General features: G+C 38.5%; 1 pseudogene; it reads right to left on the bottom strand.

The window, feature by feature from the left end:
• Positions 1-491: 491 nt before the first annotated feature.
• Positions 492-21,691, bottom strand: LOC106836053 (zinc finger protein 30-like; annotated as a pseudogene).
• Between the last annotated feature and the right edge of the window lie 4,230 nt (positions 21,692-25,921).

Raw genomic sequence — 25,921 nt, 5'->3', positions numbered from 1 at the left:
TAACGACATAATTCCAACCTTAGAGTCGCCCCCTTTGGATTTGGCAACGCTCCCCAGAGATGCTAACAGCTTTAGAAACGGGGTTTCCACGGAAACATTATCAAAGGCTCTTCACCACAGGTCCCATTCATCTGTCAGCTGACATGAGCGTTTCATTGTTCAAAAGCAGGGACTTAGTATTCAGCACTTCATAAACTTGTTTAAGCACAAAAACGTTTTTAAAAATATTATCAAGTTCTAACAGTGGTCCTGGGGGCATAATTACAAATATTTTGGGTAAAGGTATGTCTTTACATTCAACCTGCAAATATAGTAACCTGGAGAATTACCACGTTGACCTACTGCACCAATGGGTTATATTAGGGAACTCAAATTATCCCATCGTGTTATATTTAATTCTAAAACTTTACCTTGTATGGGATGATGGTTTTAACTATCAGATGGTGAATCATTAAATAGGACACTGGATTCCCCATCTGCAACAAATGGATATAGAAATGTCAATTATTAAGGGAAAATCACATTGGTATCTGGATGGTTGGTTGACAATAGGTAATTTGTGATTTTCCACAATCATTCCTTTTTTTTTTTTTTGAGGAAGATTAGCCCTGAGCTAACATCTGCTGCCAATCTGCCTCTTTTTGCTGAGGAAGACTGGCTCTGAGCTAACATCCATGCCCATCTTCCTCTACTTTATATGTGGGACGCCTACCACAGCATGGTGTGCCAAGTGGTGCCATGTCTGCACCCGGGATGTGAACCGGCGAACCCCGGGCCACCAAAGCAGAACGTGCGCACTTAACCACTGCACCACTGGGCCAGCCCTCCACAATGATTCTTATTTGAAAGGTATTAATTCTTTTATAGGGTTGAATACTAATTATGCAAAAAGAATATTTCATCAAAACTCGTATGCTTTGATGCTGGCATTTTGACATTGCCAGAAAATACGGTGGAAGGCATTTCAAATGACTAATTTATGATGGGTAGCTGGCTGGAAGTGACTGAAAGTAGCTGTCAGTTATAAATAGCATTCTGATTTAGAAAATGGTAAAATGCAGGGGAAAAAAAACTTGTTCCTTTTAGTATTGAAGAAATCTATAATTCAACTCATTCCTAAAGTTAAATAAAGATTAGAAAAACTAATCAATCTAGATCACACGTCAGCAAACTTTTTTGTAAAGGGCAAATAGTAAATAGAAACGCATATAACTTTTGATTTGGGCGACCTATTCTCATAGAGATTTATCACATAATCCATGTAGCAATGAGATGGAAAAACTTTGTTAGGAATAATTTCCTTATTTAAGTCTCACCTGAGAATGGGCCATAGTGCTACTTCTAAGAGAAAGAGGTTTTCCTTTGATTTTATTAAAATAAATTTCCAATATCATATTAGGTTAATTTTGATAAATCACATTTTTTCTAGGAACATAATTCATTCTCTCTAGATTTCTAAGTATACTGGAATAAAATAAAGCATTATTTCATAATTTAAATTTTTCTTCCATATTTATATCCCTTTCCTTATTAACAATGCTAGAACGTAATCATTAATATGTTTTTCTTGACCAGATTTACCAATGTCTACTTGATGTTAATATACTTTTAACGGAGAAATTTAAAAGTTAAAAAATACTGTTGCAAGATTACTGTTTCACTTCTAAATCACTAAACTCTACTTCTACATGTATCATTGCTTTTCACAGGAAAAACCCCAAACTTTTAAAGAGTATTATTTCAGTTACTAATCAATAAACTCTAATAATTTTAGTTGTATTAATTCCTTATTTTGACTTAGGATTTATGTTGTTGTTTTCCTAGCTTTGTAAGTCAAATTCTTATTCATTATTTTTTTCTTTCCCAAAGATTGGCACCTGAGCTAACATCTGTTGCCAACTTCTTTTTTTTTCTGCTTCTTCTCCCTAAATCCTCCCAGTACATAGTTGTATATTCTAGGTCCTTCTAGTTGTGGCATGTGGGACGCCACCTCAGCATGGCCTGATGAGCGGCGCCATGTCCATGCCGAGGATCCAAACCAGCTAAAGCCTGGGCCGCTGAAGTGAAGCGTGAACTTGACCACTCGGCCATGAGGCCGGCCCCATTATTTTCTTACTGCCTACTAAGTGACAGGCACTGAACAGGTTCTGGGGATAAAGAGGTCAATGGAAATAAAGCTCTAGTCTTCATTTTTGGTTTCCTGCATGCATTGAAGAATATTACATTTTCAACAAGTAGAGGACTGGCAACATCCCAAAGTTCTGGTATACAAGCATTTCATTATCATTCCTTTCCAACTAGGCCCTCGTTTCAATTTTAATTTCCTATTCAATTCAGGACTTATACGTGAGATTATCAATTTGCAAAAGGAGGTGAAAAAATACTACCATGCAGATGTAAAATGGATCTCTACATTGGAGAGATCTAGCAGTCACCACGACAAAAAAGTGATAATATCTAGTATCATTAATAGTGGCAAAACTCAAAATTATATGCTTCTTAATGTACACAACATCAACTCAATGAAACCCCTTGAACTTCAAATTTGCTGGAACTATTGGGGATAGAAAAACGAGATAAATGACCCACAAGGAAACTACTTAAAAAATCCAGAACGTGGGATATTCGATAAGACTACTTTCTTGTACTCTTCAAAAATCCAGTCATGAAAAAATGGTGAGGATGTTGTTCTAAAGCAGGAATTCACAAAATTTTTGTGCAGAACTAGTTGGTGACTATTTTAGGCTTTGTGGGCAAGACAGCCTCCTTTGCGACTATTCAGCTCCATCGAGAAGTACAGAAGCGGCCATAGACAGTATGTGAAGAATGACCGTGGCAGCGCTCCAACAGACTCATGTTTTAAATCCTCCCATGTTTTTTACATTCTACTAGATTTTTGTCTAGAAAGAATTATTTAAAACTTAACAAAGGCATAAGTAATTACATGAAGTTTATCTAAATTCACCACATCCATATGGACTTGATCACATAATAACTCATTGATAGGAATACAAATAATGACAACACTAAAAATAGCATCTAATACTCACTGAATAAAGACTATGTTTGAGTTAGCTCTCCAAGTTTTCTATATTCCAATAACAGCAATATAATGTTGGTACTATTATCATCATTTACGAATGAGTCCCACAGGGATAAATATCTTACCCAATGTCATACAGACTGTAAAGAATCAAATAGCAATCCTGATGGTTTTCCACATTTGTTAGGTCAACAGGGGTTTTCTGGGGTATGAGTTTTCTCAAGTTTAACAATAATTGACTAGGGCTGGAGGGCTTTTATAAATAAAGCATCAAAAACAAGGGCATTTCTACATTCTCTGAGTTTTCCTCCATTATGAATATTTTCATAATCTATAAATAGAGAAATGCTAGTAAAGGTTTTCTCATGTTATATAAAAATAGATCCTAAATTCTCTGAATATGAACAATATTTGGGTCATAAATTAAAAAACCAAAACAGCATTTACATTCTGAGGGATTCTCACCAGTACAAATTATTTAATGCCTTATAAGAACTCAACCATATCTAAAAGCATTCCCACATTCTTTTCATTCAAATTTTTTCTCAGTGTTATAAATCCACTGCTGTCTGTACCTTGTCTACTGCATATATGCCCTTCCACAGTCCTTACATTCATAAGGTTTCTCTCCAGTATGAATTCTCTGATGTACTTTAAGACTTGAATTAAGCCTAAAAGACTTCCCACATTTGTTACATTCAAAAGGTTTCTCACCACTGTGAATACTCTGATGTCGAGTAAGTCATCCATACACACTAAAGGCCTTCCCACATTCCTTACATTCATAGGGTTTCTCACCACTATGAAATCTATGATGTACAATTAGTTGATGGCCACTACTAAAAGGCTTCCCACACTCTTTACATTCATGGGTTTCTCACCAGTGTGAATTCTATGATGAGTTCTAAGGCTTTCAACATGACTAAAGGCCTTCCAACATTCCTTACACTCATATGGTTTTTCACCAGTATGAATTCTCTCATGCCTCACAAGGTTTGAGGTACAACTAAAGGCCTTCCCACATTCTTTACATTCATAGGGTTTCTCACCAGTATGAATTCTGTGATGCATTCTTAATAATAAATAAGAATAAAGGCCTTACCACATTCTTTACATTTATAGGGCTTCTCACCAGTATGAATTCTTTCATGCTGAATAAGTGCTGAAGCATGACTAAAGGCCTTTCCACATTCCTTACATTCATAGAGTTTCACACCAATATGCATTCTCTGATGTGGAATGAGTTGATAGCCACGACTAAATGTCATTCCACATTCCTTACATTCATAGGGCTTCTCCCCAGTGTGAATTCTCTCATGCTGAACAAGATTTGAGGCACAACTAAAGACCTTCCCACATTCCTTACATTTGTAGGGTTTCTCCCCAGTATGAATTCTACGATGTACTCTAAGATCTATACCACGACTAAAGATCATCTCACATTCATGGCATTCATAGGGTTTTTCACCAGTATGAATTCTGCCATGTTGTACAAGGTGAGAGGCTTGACTAAAGGCCTTCCCACATTCCTTACATTCATAGGGTTTCTCACCAGTATGAATTCTCTGATGTATTCTAAGTCTTCCACATTGACTAAAGGCCTTCCCACATTCATTACATATGTAGGATTTCTCACCAGTATGAACTCTTCCATGTTGAGTAAGATGTGAGGCACAACTAAAGGCCTTCCCACATTCTTCACATTCATAGGGTTTCTCACCAGTACGAATTCTCTGATGAACTCTAAGATCTATCTTACGACTAAAGGTCATTCCACATTCCTCGCATTTATAGGGTTTTTCACCAGTATGAATTCTCTGATGTTGTGGAAGGTTGGATGCACAATTAAAAGCCTTTCCACATTGCTTACATTCATAGGGCTCCTCTCCAGTATGAATTCTCTGACGTACTGTAAGGTCTGTATGTCAACTAAAGGCCTTCTCACACTGGTCACATTCATAAGGTTTCTATTATGAAATTTCTGATGCAGAGTAAGAGATGGACATTTTTCATAAATGTGTACTTTTTCATAGCTGATTATTTCATATCTTGACTCCAAATCTAAAAGAAATGAGAAAAACATTTTGTTTTCCTGACCAAAAAAGGTGAATGTTTTACAGTAGGTTTTCTTAAAAATAAAAAATATCACCTGTTAGAGATGAATACTTTAGAGAACTCTAAAATCGGCTACGCAGTTTGAAACAGTTACTGACAATGTCTCCATAATTCATTTATCACACTTTACTACAATGATTTAATGTACTCTTTCCTGTATAAGTCTCCATATAAAATATAAATATATTAAAGGCAACTGTTTATACCTGATCTTTCTCCAATTATATATTTCCCTTTAAAAATACAGATACTGTGGTTCACTCCCTCCAGTGCACAGCCATGTGTGCATTTCTTTGTTCCCATATGAAATAAAATGAGAGTTCTTATTTACTTATCTTCATCGAGCTCCTTCTTATTAACTACCCAATTCTACAGATGTTTTATCTGTTTTATCCCTTCAAATCTTCCCTCAGGTCCTCTCTCTCTTTTCCTTCTAACCAAGGTTGATCATTCTGGTAATTCCTACAAGTCTCTCAATGAATTTTCAGACATGTACTGGGTATACACCCTACAAAAAGTCTTATAAAACTCTGAGAATCTGGGGACTTCAAGGAAAAGAAGTGAAATTGAATTATACAGTGAAGGAGTTTGGAGGAAGAATGCCAGGAAGTTTGTGAAAAAGAACTGACAGACGTAACCTGTAACATAACAACCAATATGAAGGAATATCTTGATGAAATTTGAAACTGCTGAATAAGCAGCATGAGATTTGGGGGCAAGAAATATCTTGCAAGTAGAGTATGTACGTGGCAAAACTCTGAGACAACATACACACTCTCGCTCCAAAAACAAGTAACAATATAAATTAATAGCCATATTAGAAAATGAAAACATGTTCCACATGAAAATGGAAACATCCTCTCTAGAATAAATGCTGGGTAAATATGGAAATATAAAACTGAAATAGAAGAATTCCAGTAAATTACAATAGAGAAAATAACTACATACCATAATCTTGGAAATTTCAGCATTCAGAGAATTCAAAGATTTAAGCACTTATTTCAATAAAAACTGAAGAAACAAATGAGTTAAGGAACCACTTCCAAAACTTAGAAAATAAACAAAGTAAAGCAGAAAAAATAAATTAAGATAAAAGAAAATGTAACGAATTAGAAAAGAGTAGTGTTAATAAATAAAGAGCTGGTGCTTTAAAAATCAAGAAGTAAAACACTAGCTAAACCAATCAAAAAAGAACAAAAACAAAAAAATGATTACGGGGTAAATGCAAAATTAAAATGAATTTTATTGATATTATGAATATTTCTTAATACATCACTAATACTTTTGAAAGTATAAACAAAACGGAAAATTTTCCAGAAAAATTCAACAAAATTCATCAAAAAAAAGTCACCGAGAAAGCTTAAACAGATCAATTGCCACGGAAGGAATAGAAAAAGGTGTCAGAAAAGATAGTTATAAAGAGCAATCTTTAACTCCTAAATTATAATTTCTAAATATCAACGTCCACCATATGGATCCAAGATAGTTGGATAAAAAAAACAATTTGGGAAGGGGGCAAGAAAAGTGAGCCTAGAAATCTTATGTCAAAAAGAAATGAAGATGTCAAAGACTTACATGACTGGCCAAAATTTTTAAAATAGTAGCATAAAAATGATTGTGATAGATAAAAAGAATACAATAAAAACCAATGAGTCCATCATGATACAAGAGAAAATAAATGAAAAAACCATTTTCACCATTAAATACTCCTTAACTGAGGAAGTTCTACTTTCAGGATGGTGGAGTAAACCTCTTAGAGTCCATCTCCCTTTCTGACTGGCATCAACTAAAAATGCTTGACAAAATAAATCAATCACCTGAAGTCAGTAAATAAAAGTAAACAAAAGAGGAAGAGTGGAGAGGGGAGTGAAAACCTTAAGAAGTGACTTACACTAGAGTGAGTTTCTTGCTATTTTCCCTGTCACTTATAGCCTTCCCACAGGGGTGGGCCCCAGTTATACTGGCACAAAAATGGGCTACAAAAGCCCCAACATATTTCCTGCTATGAAAACCATGGCAAGGAAAACAACCAAACTGGAAAGTGAGGGAGGACTCCTGGATGGGAAACATTTAGAGAAGATTCCCTAATTTGGGGTACAAACCAGTACAAATCTTAGTCTGAATCTGAATTACACATGCATGAGAAGAACACAAACCAGTGTAGCAAAGCCTCAGAGAACCAACTGAGAATTAAACCACTGCCCACAAACAGCAGAACACACGTAAAGTCTAAATATTATTGCTTTGACTACTTGCTAAAATATCAACATGTAAACATATCAGTATTCTTCAGAGAAATGGAGAAAACCCAGAATAAATACAACACAGCACTCACAACGTCCACCAATACAATTCAAAATTACTCATCACAAAAAGAAAAAATGTGATCCCCTCTCAAGGGAAAAGAAACCACAGATGCTAAACCTGAGACAAGCCAGGTGGTAAAATTATCAAACACATAAAAGATGCTATTTTTATTTATACACTAAGATATTAAGAAAAAATGTAAAACCCACACATTTGAAATTACTGAAAAGATATGAAATAGAAACAAGAGAAAAAGAAACCACATAAAGAACAAAATGAATACTGCAGAACTAAAAGATATAATTTCTAAAGTTGCTGGAAGATCTTATGGCAGAACGGAAACAACAGAGAAAAGAGTCAGTAAACTTGACAGATGTATAGAAATATACAGACAGATGTCAAGATGAAATTCATAGATATTACAGGTTAAAAACTTTTATAATAGAGCTTCAGGGACCTGTGGTAATAAATCTAAAGATGTAATTAGGATCTGAAAAGAAAACAGAGACAAAGGCAAAAAAAAATGTCTGATGAAAAGAACAAAACTACTAAAGGAAGTCATTTAGGCTGACGGAAAATGATACAAAAGAGAATCTTGAATTATCAGGAATGAAGGAAAGGTATCATGAAAGGTAAATATCTACGTAAATACGTGAGATCATTTATTCCCCTTTAAGTTCTTTCGGATATATGTGACTGTTGAAGGCAAAGCTTATAACACTGTCTGATGGTATTTTCAATGTATGTAGATGTGATAAACATGACAATTATGAAGGGAAAGGTAGGTATAAAGGGATTGAAGTTGCAAAGTGTCCTCATTTTACAAGAAATACTACAATATTAACTATGTAGATTGTGAAAGCTTAGGTATATTGTATATTGTAATGCCTATAACATACATTAAAATAAATATGCAAAGAGAAACAGCCAAAATGCCAATAGATAAGTTAAAATGAATAGTAAAAAAATTTAAATATTCCAGTACAAGGCAGGAAATGGGAAACAGAACTAAAACCAAGAGGATAGGACATTAGGAAGATGACAGACTAGGAAGATACAGGCCTTTGTTTTCCCCAAGAGACACTGAATTAACAGCAATATATGTACCAAAATGTCTTTGTGAGAACACTAAAAACTAGGTAAGGGGCTACAGAACCCCGGTAAACATATAAACAAAAGAAGAGGCAGCCAAAAAGGGTAAGAGTTGGTCATAGTTTGCTTGCCCTAGCCCCTCGTGCCACCCAGGGTAATGAGGTCAGATGGGGAGAATACCACCTCCCAATTTCTGGCTCCTCTCTTGGGACAGAAAAAAATGTGGAACTTGTGTCCAGCATTCTGGCTTGTCTGTAGGCTGCCCAAGGGACTGGTTTCTGTCTCACCTGGCTTGGGGTGCTGATGGAATGCCAGCATAGTTTGCACATCAGGTTGGAGGCCACTGAAAACAGGTAAGCACCGCAGTGTGTTAGAGCAGTAGAGGATGGGCAGTTCCACAGGCAGTCGCCAGGAGAAGCAAAAGATTAAGGATAGAGGAATACAACAGAAACTGAAAGCTCCCGAGAAGAGACAGGAAATTACGACAGTTAAGCAGCCATATATACTAGAATAAAAGCACACACACAACCCCAAAAAAGATGCATCTCCAGAAAAGGTGCAAAAGGTTCTAGAACCCCTGGCTGGGCTGACTGGTGAAGGTCTTCTCTTGTACAGAGCCATTCTGTAAAGACTGAGAGATGTAGCTCTTTTCTTAAAGCTAAAATCTCAACAAAAGATCACAAGGCATACAAAGAAACAAGAAAACATGGCCCAGTCAAAGGACTGAAAACAAAGCTGTAGGAACTGACGCTAAAGAAACAGATCTATGAAGTTTCTGAAAAAGAATTTAAAATGACTGTCTTAAAGATGCTAAATGAGCTAAAAGAGATCACAGATAAGACAACTAAATGAAATCAGGAAAACAATGCATGAAGAAAATAAGAATATCAGCAAATAGACAGAAATTATAAGATAGAACCAAACAGAAATTCTGGACTTGAAAAATACAACAAACTGAAAAATTCATAAGAGGGGTTGAATAGCAGGCTTGATCAGGCAGAACAAAGACTCAGCAAACTTGATGAAAGGTCATTTGAAATCATCAAGTCAGAGGAAAAAAACGAAAAAAGAATGAAATGAAGAGTGTCTAAGGGACATGTGGGAGAACATCAAAGGGACCAATATACACATTATGGGAGTCCCAGGAGGAGAAAAGAGAAAAGGGCAGAGAGCTTATTTAAAGAAATAATGGCTGAAAACATCCCAAATTTGAGGAAAAAAAACAAGAAGCTGAATGAACTCTCACTAGGAAAATTCAAGAGACCCATATCTAGACATATAATAATAAAACTTTTGAAACTCAAAGAGGAGGAAAGAATCTTGAAAGCAGCAAGAGAAAAACAACTCATCACATACAAGTGGGCTTCCATAAGATCATCAGTGTATTCTTCAGCAGAAACATTGTAGACCAGAAGGGAGCGGGATGATATTTTCAAAGTACTGGAAGAAAAAAAAAAAAAATCAACCAAGAATAGTATATCTGGAAAAACCGTCCTTCAAAAATGAAGGAGAAATCATACCTTCCAAGATAAAACAAAAGGATACTAGAAAGCGACACAAACCCACATAAAAGTATATAGTTCTCCAATAAAAGTAAATATATGGACAAATATAGAATCTTGTATTATTGTAATTCTGGTGCATAAATCCACTTTAAATTCTAGTTTAGAATCTAAAAGACATCATAAAAAAACTAGTCTATGTTAATGGGTACACAATATATAAAGATGTAATTTATGACATCAATAATAGAAAGGTGGAGAGCAGAGCTATAAATGAGTAGTTTTTGTATGTGACTGAAGTTAAGTTTTTATCAGGTTAAAATAGATTATTATAACTTTAAGATGTTTTATATAATCACAATGGTAACCACAAAGGAAGTATCTATAGAACACACACATAAGGAAATGAGAAGGGAATCAAAGTGGGTCACTACAAAAAAAATCAATGAAACACAAAGGAAGGCAGTAAGAGAGGAAACAAGAGTCAAAAAAGCCAAACACACAAAAACACCCAGAAAATAAGTAACAAAATGGCAATAAGAAATCCTTTCCTATCAGTAATTTAAATGTAAACAGATTAAACTGTCCAACCATGAGACATAGATTGGTTGAACTGGATAAAAAACAATTTAATGACTTGCTACTTACAAGAGACCCACTTTAGATCTAAGGACATACACAGACTAAAAGTCAAAGGATGGAAAAAGATATTCCATGCAAATGGCAACCTAAAGAAAGTAGGGGTGATTTGAAGTAAAAAACTATCACAAGAGACAAAAAGGGCATTATATAATGATAAGACAGTCAAATCACCAGGAAGACAATTATAAATATTTATGCACCAAATATCAGAGCTCTAAAACATATGAAGCAAACACTGAGAGAATTAAAGGGAGATATAGACAACAATACAGTAATGGTGGGAGACTTCAATACCCTACCTTCAATAATGGATAGAACAATCAGGCAGAAGATCAATAGGGAAATAGAGGACCTGAACAGCACTAGACAAACTGGACCTAACAGAAATACAGAGAACACTCCATACAACGAGAGGAGAATACAAATTCTTCTCAAGTGCACACGGAACATTCTCCAAGATAGATCACATTAGACCACAAAACAAATATAAAGAACTTTTAAAAGACTGAAATCATAGCATCTTTTCTGATCACGAAGGAATAAAATTAGAAATCCACAGCAGAGGGAAAACTAGAAAATACATAAATATGTGGAAATTAAACAACACACACTTAAATGCCACTTAGATAACAAATGGGTTAAAGAAGAAATCACAAGGGAAATTACAATGCTGTAAGACAAATGAAAGTGAAAACAGAACATATGAAAACTTATGGGACACAAAAAATATAGTACTTTCAGTCTTTCACCATTGAGACTGATGTTAGCCAGGCTTTGCATATATGGCTCTTATGTTGTTGAAGTAGTTTCCTTCTATTCTTAGTTTCTTGAGTGTTTTTGTCATAAAGGGTATCGAATTTTGTCAAATGCTTTTTCCACATCAATTGAGATGATCATGTGTTTTTTCCCCTTTATTCTGTTACTGTATCGTGTTACATTGCTTGATTTTTATATATTGCACCATCCTTGCATTCCAGAAATAAATCCCATTTGGCGATGGTGTAGAATCCTTTTTTATGTGCTTGTGAATTCAGCTTGCTAGTATTTTGTTGAGAATTTCTGCCTCAATATTCATTAGGAATACTGACTTGTAGTTTTCTCTTCCTGTTGTGTGTTCGTGTGGCTTTGGTATCAGGGTAATGCTGGCCTCGCAGAGTAAGTTTGGGAATGTTCCTTCCTTTTTGATTTTTTGGAAGAGTCTGAGGGGAACTGGTGTTAATTCTTCTTTAAATGTTCAGTAGAATTCAACAGTAAAGTGACTGGATCCAGGGCTATTCTTTGTTAGGAGGTTTTTATAACTGATTCAATCTCTTTACTAGTACAAGTCTGATTAGATTTCCTATTTCTTCTTAATTCAGCTTTAGTAGGTTGTGTATTTTCAGGATTTCATCTAAACTACCCAATTTGTTGGCATACAATTGTTTATAGTCCCCTCTTTCATTTCTGATTTTAGTTACTCAAGTCTTCTCTCTTTTTGCTTCAACTATCTAGGTAAAGTTTTCTCACTTTGGTTGATATTTTTGAAAAATCAACTCTTGGCTTCACTGATTTTCTCCACTGTTCTTTGCTTCCTTGATTTTCTCCACTGTTTTTCTAGTTCCTTGATGTATGAAGTTAGGTTGTTGACATGAGATCTTTCTTTCTAATGTAAGCGTTTACAGCCATAAACTTCCTTCCTAGCACTGCTTTCAATGCATCCCATTAAGTTTTGGTATGTATTAAGTTCTGAAATGGGAAAGTGCAAATTCTGTTTTCTTCAAGACTTTTTGGCTATTCTGGATCCCTTGCATATCCACATGAGTTTCATGATCAGGATGTCAAGTTTTGCAAATAAGACAATGAGATTTGGCGTGGTACTGCCATCTTAACAATATTAAGTATTCTGACTTTAAGAAACTGCTACAAGAAATCAAAGAACAACATAAATCAGAATTAGAAAAACTCAGAAATGAAGTGATAAAGCTCAGGAATACAGGAGAGATAAAAGAAAAAGTAATTTCAGAAGACCAACCTAGAAAGAAATTAAGAAAAACTCCAATAGATTATTATTATGACAAAAATTTCTTTAATAAAAATTAATACATATATGAAAAGTATATGAGAGAAGCAAATAAGTAATCAATCTATATTTATTTTATCTAGACTTCTGTGTAAGTCTCATAATTAACAAAAAGGTTTAATTTTTGAAAATTAAAGATATTAAAAATATAATCAGATCATGGCTCCTAAATAATCTTAGAAAACAACTGTAATTCCTCTTAATGAATCATAACACCTTATATGATCTGGTCCCTCATAACATACTGACTGCACATTTTGTTAGTCACCCCTCAATAACCCTGCTCTCATCTACCTGCTGCTCTGAAACACACAATACTCGGGCTCCCTTCCAGGCCTTTGCATTTGTTGTTTACTCTTCTTGGAACGCTCCTCAGATACTCAAATGGCCTGGGCCCTTTACTATCTATGTCTCAGCTCAAATATCACCTCCTCAGAAAAGGGTTCCTGACCATCCTGCCTTACCTAAATCTGCCCTGTTCTTGGTTAGTTTCCTTCATACTACATTTCACTACATAATGTTGTATATCTACGTATTTGTTTACATGATTATTTATATGTCTTACCTAATACACTATAAACTCCATTTTATTAGCCAGATATAGGAATGAATACATTTTTTAGGCAATGAAACCTTGTCCTGCACAAGAGGATCTGGAAAGCACTTTGAGTTCAAAATACACATAAAATGGTGCATGAGGAAGAAGGACAATGCCAATCACTGAACCGGGACAGAAATATGAGAAGAATAACAAAGTGAGTGGTTAACGAGGTGAAGATGAAACTCACTGGGTAGCTCATGCAGAGTATTTATTTCCCCTCTAGATCACAGGTTATTTTCTCCAATGCGAATGCAGCTTTCCAACCAACACTTCAAGTGTGTCTCGTCCTTAACTACTTGGGCTTTTGCTTACACAAATATATTCCCACAGTTGGACTTGCTCATACTTACTCGTATAGCATCTTCTCGTTTCTTCCCTTACAACCATCCAGGGCTCCTTTCCTTGCTCCAATAATGTAATCACATCTGGCTTAGAATTGGAATGTCTTGCTTACAAAGAAAAAACATGCCATATGATGTAGAACAAAACATTGTTTAGTTAAAATTATAATAATAATAAACTAAACATAAAATGATATTGAACAAGATTTTTGAGAAGAGAGGGTAAGGGAACTAAAAAACAAGAAATTAGGCATGGTAGTGGTTTTTAAAAATATACACTCATATATCGTCTTTTTCTTGAGAGCATGCATAATACCATAGGTAAAAACAGAGATTTTGGAGCTGTGGTTCAAGTCCCGCCTTTGCCACTTTCAGCTGTGCCTGATTTTGGGAAAGTCACTTAAACCCCCTGGGCCTCAGAATTCTCACTTGTAAAGTGGGAATAAGAAGTCTGTTAGGAGGATTAAACAAGTTGATATGTATATGTAAAATGCTTAGAGCATTGCCTGTTACATACGAGCACAATGTCAGCTATCAACATTATTACTGATAATGTTGTTTTACGAAGAGTACACAAGAAGAGATACCTATAGGATATTCATTTCATTTTAAATGTAATGTTCATAGATTATAACTTTCAACCACAAAATAGAAAAAATTTCTTACAAAATATTATTTGTATGCCTCAGTTCTCAATTAATTCTATTTATCTAATCCACCACTACATAAATTGTGGAAGCTCTTTTACAGCAGTTAAGAGCAATTCAGGACCCTGTGACAAGCTCATCTCCCTACAAGTGGATCAGATATTAAAATGAAGTATCTATAGAAATTCTGAGCATAAATAAATAGGAAACCTGGATCTTTTGATGATGATTATAAATGCCAGAGAATTCTAAACTAGACCATATTCATTAAAGAAGAGAGGCAACTGCAAGTCAGATTGGAGGAGGTATGAGTGTCACTGAAGGACAGGGAAGGTGAAGGTGTTTAATGGAGCTGCCATTTCCAACGGGACAAAGCTCAAACCACTTCTTTGGAAAAAAAGAACAAAGAAATTTAACTAGTTTCTTGCAAAGCAGCCCTGAAAATCACAGTGGAAAAAAACATATCCTAAAGAACAGATTCTAAATTATTCTAAACCATTTGAAGCTGATAAACATACCCAGTGAGACAAGGTTTCTATAGCTCTCCACCATCACGTCCTGGTACAAAGTCTTCTGAACAGGGTCGAGACCTTCCCACTCCTGCTGAGAGAAGTCTATGGCCACATCGCTGAACGTCATAGATGACTGAAACGGCAAACCCACGTATTACTAGGGAAATTAAAGGAATATTTTGAAGCTGGAAGGAGGAGATAAGGACTGCATTGCAGGAAGAGAGCAACACAGCAAGTAAGTAGGCTAAAAATCTATACTATGAGAGACTAAAGCAGAACATATGTTTTTGAAGAAGCCTGCTGGAATAGACAAAATTTCCTGGCACGCTCTTAAATATTTGAACCATTTGATAATAGATAAAATAATGTTTTACTGTTAAATAGTGAATACAAACATAATGCCTGATTGAGATGTGTCACATAAATTCTCAGTAAATGTGAGTCACTGAAGAAAATTTTCACTTTTTAGATAAGAGAAAATTTAATCAGATTTTTGTGTGTGTGTGAGGAAGACTGGCCCTGAGCTACTATCTGTTGCCAATCTCCCTGTTTTTTTTTTTCCTCCCCAAAGCCCCAGTACATAGTCGTATATTCTAGTTGTAAGTCCTTCTAACTCTTCTATATGGGATGCCGCCACAGCATGGCATGAGCAGTGTGTAGGTCCACACCCAGGATCTGAACCAGTAAACCCCGGGCCACTGAACAGGAGCACATGAACTTAACCACTATGCCAGCAGGCTGACCTCAATCAGATATTTTTTGAAATGCAGTATAAAGTCTTAATTTTAGAAAATAGGGTTTGTATAAAAATAATTTTTTCAAGCATTAAATACTTCATTACATCAGATCTTACCTTATTTTTTCTTGTTTTGATAAACCCATGTACTCTTTGGCATATGACATTATGTTTTACGGATTTAATCCTTACACAGGTAGGATGCATAACATTTGTAAGGTCTTCCTCAATTCTGTGATTCTATGTTCACTTACTACTTAGGATTTTTTGTTGTTGCCCTCTACCATGTGTCACTGAACACCTGGCTCATGCTGAGTGTGGTGAGCAGCTGCTACTTAGGTTACCAATGATCACCTTTTGGCATTCATGCCCTTGTGTGCTCTCCTTCCCACATGTGTGGGCTGAACCGAGTGACTGGCTTTTAATAAACAGAGTATGGCTAAAGTGATGAAATGTTACTTCTGATAGACTACAAATGACTATGACTTCCGTATTGCTTGCCTTCTTTTCCTGTCTCACTTGCCCAACCACGAGTGGCCTCTGGCCAACAGTCCAGGAGTAACCAGATCCTGTCAAAAACCACTGGAGTGAGCTCGGAAGCAGATGCAGCCGACGTTGGCCTTAAGAGGGCTGCAGCCCTGATACCTTGATAGCCTTGTAGGAGATTCAGAGCAGGAGAGCCGAGCTGAGCCACGCCCAGATTTCCGACCCACGGAAACTGTGAGAGAAACCTTTACTGCTTTAAGCCAGTAAGTGCTGAGGTAATTTTTTACGCAGCAATAGATAACGAATACACTGAGGTAAAGAATATTGAGGAAGGGTGATGAATTATGTAGATTTCACCCAAATTTAGTATATCCCATTCAACAATAGGCTAGCCTTGATGTTTATCTCTCAGAGATCTCCTGCCAAGATCCATAACCTCCAAGTTTGCAAATTTCAATCAGATACAGGCATATCTTGTTTTATTGCTCTTGGCTTTATCGTGCTTTGCAGATATTGCATTTTTTCCCCCTAACTTGATAGTTTATTTTTCATGTACATCACCATCCAATGTGGGTGTTCAGCAGCCTTTTCACTTGGCATTTCAGGAACCCAGGTACCTTTTATCTCAGTGTTCTGCTGTCATAGATATTGCATTTTTTACAAGACCTTCCACCAGCAAAAAATTACAACTCACTGAAGGCTCAGATGATGGTTTGCATTTTTTGGCAATAAAGTATTTTTAAATTAAGGTAAGTACATTGTTTTTTTAGACATAATGCTGTTGTACACTTAAAAGACTACAGTAGAAACCTAAGTTTTATATGCACTGGTAACCAACAAATTCACGTGACTTGCTTTATTGCAATATTTACTTGACTGCAGAGGCCTGGAACTGAACCTGCAGTATCTCTGAGCTATGCCTGTACTAATCTACACAAACCATGACATTTCACCCAACACTGAGATGTAGGTCATTCAATACCAAATTTCTATCTTATCTACCTGGAAATCTCAAGTCTGGAAAATTGAAAATTTTTCTCAGGGATGGTAAAATATAACCAGTAACCACTGTCTCTATCTCACCAAACTACAGACCTGACTTGAGTAGCATAAATCTTTACTTCAAAGGACTTGTCACCTGACCGCTCCATCACTGCCTTTGGGAGAAGAAGGGGTCCCTAAGATATGGTCCATAACTTTCCAGTGATAACATGAACACTAGTTAGTTTAGAACGGGCGACACAGAGAGGATGCTGGGTAATCTGGCATCACATTTCACTGGAACAAGAGATGGGGAGCAGGTTATTTGAGGGCCCTCTCTTGGCAGTAAACTTTATAAAATTAATAAAAATACTCACATGACTAAAAAAACCCCACATATTTCAAGAAGGAAAGGAACATCGACTTACATGGGCCATAGTTTTAGACCTGCAGGAGCGGATCAGTCCTCAGGGCTCCTCTAACGGAAGCACAGATCCAGAAAGCAAGAGCTGGGAGAAGAGAAAGATCTTGAGACCAGTTTTGCTTTAGTGTCCCGACAGGACTTAAATTAATAACATCGTTAGGATCTTCCATTCCAGGTTCCAAACCATTTCCCAGCACACACAATTTGGGCCCATTAGGATTCTAGAGAAATCCACTTTCTCCCCCAAATCCCAGGGGTCTCTGCTAAGCAGTCAGAGAAGACAGGCATTTCTGTATTGAAGCCAGACCCAGGTTTGACAGCAGGGAGATTTCTGGCCACTGCGTCCTCTTGGTGAGGTAGATGGAGACCCAAGAATGGGCGGTGCAGTCACGGCCCGAGCAGATCCTCTTCCTTCTGTTAACACCTTCTAAGATTGCAAAGAGCCCATACCCTCCTAACCAGGACCGCTTGTATGGCACTGGAATTGGCTGAAGCTGATTAAGACATGGGAGACGGACAGTCAGTGTTCGGCATTTTGAATCTAGGAAAGGTTACTAGTTAAATATATAACAAACCATCATCATACTACAATACAAAGCAGATATCAAATGTGAAGTTGGGGAAAAATATTTGAGGATATTCCAGATCAAACATTCATACTATCAATAGAGTAATTAGACTGAACTATGTATTTTTGAAAAATATATGATAGTACCAATAGAGAAAGAGTGGCAGAGAAAAAGACCATTGAAATCAGTAGATAAAAAAGTCTGGAAGGTTATGTGACCATATAATAACAGTGTTTTTTATTTTGATCTTGGTTTTTCGGTTTTTTTTTTTTGGAGGAAGATTAGCCCTGAGCTAACATCTGCTGCCAATCCTCCTCTTTTTGCTGAGGAAGACTGGCCCTGAGCTCATATCCACGCCCATCTTCCTCTCCTTTATATGTGGGACGCCTACCACAGCATGGCTTATGCCAAGTGGCGCCGTGTCCACACCCGGGATCCGAATTGGTGAACCCTGGGCCGCCGAGAAGCGGAACATGTGCACTTAATGCTGTGCTACTGGGCCAGCTCCAAGCCAGTGAATCTTATTCTTCTGCATAATATGGGGATTTGCATTACAATTTTTATTTTCTGTTATAATAACTATCTTTGGAAATATTATTAGTACTTGCAAGACAACTGGAATAAGAAACTAGTGCTATTTCTTGAAAGTAACCTTAAGTCTCTAAATTATTAATTCTGAAAGGCTGTCTTATTAGTAATTTGGTGCCATGATACTTATATTTTAAATACCATTCGTAATATCTAAAAGGTGAAAATAGAATGTTTTTTAAACAAGGAGACCCCAGGTGCACCCTTCTCCCTAGCACACAGAGGTGCGAGGAAACCCATGACAGGGTTAGATTTCCTTTTCAAACTAAGGCCAGGATTCTTAGTCTCCTTTATTTGACCGATTATATTCTGTCAAAACAAAACCACACAGAAATGTTCACACATAAAAACTGGAAACATATACACCAAAACAGTAAAAATGATTATTTCTAGGCAGGGGCATGAAGGAGTATTCTTATTTTCTCCTTCATAAGTTCCTTAAAAAATTAAATTTTTTGCAACAAGTCAGCATTAATTCCATCATCATAAATACAACATAAAGATATTTCAAAGTATTAAAAATCTTTAAAGCATCATGACAACAGAGGCTATATTTTCGTCATTTAAAAAAAATCTGTAAACACTAGTTGAGCCTGGGTGGCCTAGTGGTTAAGTTCGCTGTGTTCTGCTTCAGCATCCAGGTTCAGTTCACGGGTGCAGACCTACACCACTTCTCAGTGGCCATGCTGTGGTGGTGGCTCACATACAAAACAGAGGAAGACTGGCACAGATGTTAGCTCAGGGCTAATCTTCCTCAGCAAAAAAAAAAAAAAAAAAAAAAAAGTCTGTAAACACTAGGCCTGCCATGAAAACTCAATGTGATTGAAACAAATATCACTTACCTGTTCTTGAATATCTTTTAGCTGTACGATACGGGCATAATCAGACACATTTCACTATAAAGATTTTTCCATTAATACAAAGGAAAACAGCCATTGCAGATTAATGAGAATATGTACGCAAAATGGACAGAAAAGTTTTGAGTACAAAGAAGGTGATTATAAATGTGACTACACACCTTCCATTCTTCTCTGAATAATCAAAATATCACTCTGAATACAACCCTTGCAAAAGGGTTTTATAAAATTTTATTTTTTTAAATGAACTCCATATATAATTTAACATTTTCTTCAGTACTATTCTCCGCAGCTTTGAAGACAGTGTAACATTAGATCACAGCCATTTTTCCTTATAATGACTAATTCTCATAAACAGAATTTTTTTTTATTTTTTATTTTTTTGGTGAGGAATACTGGCCCTGAGCTAACAGCTGTTGCAAATCTTCCTCTTTTTGCTTGAGTAAGATTGTCCCTGAGCTAACATCTGTGCCAATCTTCCTCTATTTTGTATGTGGGACGCTGCCACAGCAGGGCTCGATGAGCAGTGTGTATGCAGGCGCCTGGGATCCGGGATGGAAGCGCAAACTCCAGCAACCAAAGCGGAGCTGCCAACTTAACCACTACGCCCCGGGCTGGCCCCTAACAGAAATTTTATTATCTGTCTATTTTGTCATGCATGTCTGTGACTTTCTCACCATTCTCATTATCCCGACCACTAAATTTGTGCAAAATCATACCAACAATAATTTTTGACTCTAGATAAAAACTCAGGTCTCTTTTGAATTACTGAACCGCACCCAGCCCTTCCCTACACAGCCCGGGAGGCCGCGGGCCGCTTCGCACCCGCGCATAAGGTCCCAGGACCCCCGTGCGGGACGCCTCTGCCTCGGCCCCTCAGCCTGCAACCCCGCGGCTCCTCCACCGGAGAAACCCAACCGGAAGGAGCCCGACGCCACAGCGAGCACGACGTCCCACCCTCCATGGCCCTGTGACGGCGCGCAGCCACACGGAAGGGAGAAGAGCCTGGAATCCAGGTCAGACTCGCGGCAGTTCCCGCGCTCGGAGCTCAGGGAACGCGGTCGCTCTCAACCATGCACACGACCCCCGAGAAGCCCCGGGGGGCACAGTCCCCGGGAGGAAGCCTGTTCTTGGAGTCTCCACCCAGATGCCCCCAGGAGCCCGCGGCGGGGACAATTCCTGATCTGCACGCCCGTCCTTTCGGGTCTGCACCTTCTCACCTAGACCTTTCCTCGGGCTCAGTGTTCCCCACGTGCGGCCACATCTCCGCGGCAGCCGAGCGGGGCTGAGAGGAGGGCAGAGGAGGCGGGGACCGAGAGGCGCGCGCCACCCGACCCCACAGAGCCCCGCAGCCCCCGCTGCCCCGTCACCCAGGACGCCGCGCCCCCTCGCTCGGACCCCCGCGGCCCCTCACCCGCTCCCGTCCCGCGGGCTTCGGGCTGCGCCGCCGCGTCCTTCCCGCGCGACCCGCGCCCGTCTTCTCCTCACGCGGGGCCGCTCACGCGCGGCGCGCACCGGGACGGAAAGGCGCCCGAGGCGACGTCCCTGCGCTCGTGGAGGCGGGTCGGGAGTCCCCACCGTCTCGGGGAAGCGCCGCCAGTCGGCCCCGGAGGCTTCTGGGAGGGCCGGACTGGGCTGCGCAGGCGCAGATCCCGCACTGCTGGCGGCCCACCTGAGGCCGGTGGCCTCAGACTTCCGGGCGCCGGAGGTGCGTCCGTATGGGAGGGGCTGGAGGGTTCGGAGAGGGGCTGCGGGGGCTTGCCTTCCGAGGCCGCAGGCCTGTGTGTGCGGGGCCGCCCTGTGGGATCAGCGATGTGACCATCGCGTGCTTGGCTGGGTGCGAGCTCCCGAACGTGGGACGCGGGGTGTGTTACGTCCTCTGAGATAACGAGGACCTGTATAGTAACATATGGGAATGATAACTTTAATACCCCCGAAGAGGCCTAGCTTGTCCAATAGAGTCTTAATTGACCAACATCGTATACGAGTGAAGTTACATTATATTCTTCATTACATTACATTCTTCACATTGGACACATTAAAGATTGATTATCCTGCAAGTGTATAGGAAATAGAAAGCTAATACGGCAATGCATTAATGTATTTTTCACGTCCTGTTAAGACAACTTTTGTATATGTTTAAAATTTCGCATACTAAAAAGTACAGGAAGATTGCAAAATGGGTATCCTTTTGTTAATTTCTAATCAATTTTGAATTGCAGAAAAAGAAAGTAGATTACTGAGTATGTAAAACATTTTTACACTTTGTAAATGTATAAATCTAAATTTCATTCAAGGATTGTTTGATTCACCTTAAGAGCCGAATGAAGCTGTTCTCATGTTTTTTACATTCAAGCATTTGTCCAGAATTAACTCAAATTCAAAAAGGGATAAGTAGTTACATGAAACTTTTCTAAATTCATTAAATCCATAGAGTCTTTATATGAGGAAAAACCTCAGGTCAGTCTCCCCAAGTAGGAAAAAACCCAGTTCTCTCTCCTGTGTCTCTCCCGGGTGCCTCCTTTACTTCTCACACAGAACACTCACAACACTTTTCGTCACCAAATGTGTAGAGGTTTTTCCCACAAGCAGTTCTCTGCAACAACAGCTGGGTGTCCTACCTGGAGACAGTGCCAGATCCACAGGTAAAGGGCTCAGTCCCACGAGACTGCTCCTACCGTACTTCAGATGCCAATGGCAAGTAGTGGGTCCCCAGATTACCCACAATTCTGTCTGAATTGGCTACAAATCAGAGGTTCCCATGACCTGAGGTTCAATTAATTTGGTAGAGGAGCTGACAGTACTCCGGGAAACACTCACGTTTACTAGTTTATTAAAGGTTATGGTAAAGGATACAGATAGATAGCCAGATGAAGAGATATATACGATGAGGTCTGGGAGGGTACCAAGCACAGCAGCTTCTGTCCCTGTGAAGCTGGGGGTGTGTCACCCCCCACCGCTGTGTGTGAATGTGTTTGCCAATCTGGAAGCTCTCCAAATCCCTACTATTAGGATTTTATGGAGGCTTCCTTACCATACATGATCAATTATTCACTCCATGGCCAGACCATCTCCCCTCTCCAGAGAAGTGGTCATGTGGGGGGCAGAACTGAAAATTCCAAGCTTCTAATCATGGCTTGGTCTGTCTAGGAACCAGTCCCCATCCAAGAGCTATCTAGGAGCCCACCCAGAGTGCCTCAATGGAACAAAAGATGGTCCCAGTGCCCTTACCACTTAGGAAATTACAAGGCTTTGAGGAGAACTGTGTCAGGTAAGTACAATGGTGGTTGCCAGGAGCTGAGAAAATGGGGGATGTTGGTCAAAACATAAACATTCACTTGTAAGGTTAATAAGTTCTGGGGAACTAACGTACAGCATGATGACTGTAGTTAGTAATTCTGCAGAGTTTAAATTTGCTGAGATCTAAAATGTTCTCACTGCAGACACCTACACACACAAACATGGTAACTGAGATGATAAACATTAACTTGTAATCATTTCACAATATATCAAATCACGACATTGTACATCTTAATTTTTTTAATATTTTTATTGACATATACAGAAAAGTGCACAAAATTATACAGACCCAGTAAACTCTCACCTTCACCCAGATTAAGAAATAGAAAAACACCCACAAGCCTCATAACCTCTCCATCATTATTCCTCCTCCCAGAGTGGCAGCCACTATTGCAACCTCTGCCAACAGAGATTAGTGAATATACCACCATTTTACATCCATTATGCTGCCACAAACATCCTTGCTCACGTCCTGGTGAACAAATGTATGCACTTCTGCTCAGTAAATACCTAGAAGTGGAATTTTTGTGTCATTGGGTATCTGGATGCTCAGCCTTAGTGGACACAGCAAGACTGCCTAAGTAGTACAAAGTTATATTGCCAGCAACACAACTGCTCCAGTCTCGCTGTAACCACTGGTGTTTTAAGATCTTTAGCCATTTAGCTAGGTGTGTGGGGCTATTACACTGTGGTTTCAACTTTCATTTCCCTGATAACTCACCAGGGCAAGCACCTTCTCACGTTTTTTGGGCCATCCGGATATCCCTCTTGTGAAGTGCAGTTCATGTCTTTCCCCCATTTTTCTATTGGTTGTCTTTTTCTTATTGATTTGGAGTTCTTTATATATTCTGGACAGGTGGCCTTTGTCAGATATATGCACTGCAAATATCTTTTCCCACTGTGGGTTTCCTTTTCACCCTCTTGCACATTGTCTTCTGACAAATATAAGTTCCATGTGACCAAATTTATCAATTTCTTCCTCAATGGCATTGTGCTTTTAATATTCTGTTTAAAAAATTATTACCTACTCCCAATGTCATAAAGATATTCTATTTTTTCCTACAACTTTATTGTTTATCCCTCAGACTTAGTTCTTCAATCATTATGAATGAGGGGTGTATGTTATGTTGGGGAGGGGTGGTGAAGAAGGCATCAAGACTTTTTTTCCATACATTGATTCAATTCCCCCCACACTAACTTTGGGAAAGATTCTTCTACCCCCAAGTTATAACAAAGCGTTACCTTTGTCAGACATGCGTGGGCTTTTTCTGGACTCTTCGGTTCCACTGATCCATTTGCCTATCCTTGAGCAAGGCCACACTGGATAACTACCGTAGTTTCACAGTGAGTCTCGATGCCTGCTAGGACAAGTCGTCCAGCTTTGTTCTTGCTGCTGTTCCTCGCTCTTCCTCCTTCCCCAAGCTCTCTTTACCTGTTCTTGGTCTTTCACAATTTCAAGTAGATTTTAGAATCAGTTTGTCAGCTACACATACACACACGACCCCCAAATTACTGATGTGGGGGGAGCAGTCCGCATTAAATACATAGCTCAGATTGCAGGGAATTGAAATTATTTCAATAGTGAGTCTTACAATCCACAAACATGGCATATATCCTTTCACTTATTTAGGTGTACCTTATCTCAATCAAGTCCATCATTTCCTACGTGGAGGTTTTGCATGCCTTTTGTTAGATTACTGGTATTGGATGTTTTTTCGTAAACACTAACAAAAATATTTAAAATTGTTGCTGGTACATATATGTACAATTTTTAAAATATTACTAGCCAGCAACCTAATTTCACACATTAATTCCAATAAGTTGCCCGAAATTCTTTTAGATATTCTATGTACACAATAATGACTTCATTTCTTCCTTTCCAACCTTCAGGTCTTTTTCTACTTTCCTTTAGCACCAGCTAAACTCTCCAACGCAATGTTAAGTAGTAGTGGTAATTATGGATAGCATGTCTCATTCCAAATCTCAGGGAAAGTTTCTAATATTTCATCATTAAGGTCTTTTGTAAATACTCTTTAACAGATAAGATCCTCTTTACTCCTAGGACATGATCTCAAAATTCTAATCTTTTAAAATGTGTTCAAGCTCATGGTTCAACCATATGACTGATTTTTATGTTCCATATGCGTGGGAAAACTGCATGTTCCTGTCATTACTGGTATGATATTCTATGTATGTCAAGTTTGTTAATCATATTCTTCAGATCTTCTCATTACTGAGGTTTTTTTGTCTGCTTGTCCTCTCATATAGTAAGAGAGGTGGGTTAAAATCTTCCACTATAACTGCCAATTTTTCTATTTCTCCTGTCAGAGTTAATTTTTATTTCATATATTTGTAAGTTATGTTATCAGATTTACACAATTTTAAATTGTTGTACATTTCTGGTGAGTTCACCTTTTTTTTCCAAGGTTTTATCTTTCCTTTTTCTCCCCAAAGCCCCCTGGTACATAGTTGTATATTTTTAGTTGTGGGGCCTTCTAGTTGTGGCATGTGGGATACCACCTCAGCATGGCTTGATGAGCAGCATCACGTCCGCACCCAGGATCCGAACTGGTGAAACCCTGGGCTACTGAAGAGGAGCGCGTGAACTTAACCACTCGGTTCACCTTTTTATCACTATGTCCCTCTTTATCTCTAGTTATCCTTATTTTCTTAATTAGCGCTTTCTTTTCGTTAGTGCTTACATGGTGTGTGTAAACAGTGAACACGTCAGCCTTGGTTTGCCCAAACCCTGCACATTGCAAGAAAGGACTGAACCTTAACCAGCTTCTAGGAGGTAACCTCTGAGCCCTTAGAATATCCTGCCTAAAAATAGAGTTTGTGTATGCCTGAGACCTTGGGCCATGCTGTATCAGTTTGACCAGAGTTATGAACTTAAATGTGTTTCCCCAAAATTCACATGTTGAAATTCTGACCCCCAGTACCTCAGAATGTATTTGGAGATAGGGCTTTAAAGAGGTAATCAAGCTAAAATGAGGTCATTTGGGTGGACCCTAATCCAGTCTTTCTAACGTCCCTATAAGGGGATCAGGACATACAGAGACACGAGATGCACAGGCACAGAGAAAAGGCCATGTGAGGACGGAACGAGAAGGCAGCCA

The sequence above is a fragment of the Equus asinus genome, chromosome 26 (assembly GCF_041296235.1).
Source record: "Equus asinus isolate D_3611 breed Donkey chromosome 26, EquAss-T2T_v2, whole genome shotgun sequence".
Taxonomy (NCBI): domain Eukaryota; kingdom Metazoa; phylum Chordata; class Mammalia; order Perissodactyla; family Equidae; genus Equus; species Equus asinus.
Note: the sequence above shows the minus strand (reverse complement) of the source record. Positions and strands in the feature narration are given on the sequence as shown.